Source organism: Hipposideros armiger, unplaced genomic scaffold, assembly GCF_001890085.2.
Source record: "Hipposideros armiger isolate ML-2016 unplaced genomic scaffold, ASM189008v1 scaffold_229, whole genome shotgun sequence".
In the NCBI taxonomy this organism is placed as follows: domain Eukaryota; kingdom Metazoa; phylum Chordata; class Mammalia; order Chiroptera; family Hipposideridae; genus Hipposideros; species Hipposideros armiger.
Genome location: NW_017731579.1, coordinates 2453083 through 2453413, shown reverse-complemented (window position 1 = coordinate 2453413; position 331 = coordinate 2453083).

Below are 331 nucleotides of genomic sequence, written 5' to 3'. Positions count from 1 at the left end.
ATGATATGGTAATAACTATGTATAGTGTAGATGGGTACAAGACTAGTTAGGGGGATGTCTTAAATTATATACATGTCTAATCGCTATGCTGTACACCTGAAATTAATATAAAATATTGACTGTGAACTGTAACTGATAAATTTTAAAAGGGGATAAAGGGAAGGGGAATCAGAGGTCCAAATTTCCAGGTATAAAACTAATAGGTCATAGGGATATAATGTACAGCATAAGGACTATAGTCAATAATATTGTGTGATAGCATAGTTCAGTGTTAGATGGTTGCTGGGCTTATCATGGTGATCATTTCTTTAGGTATATAAATGTTGAATAA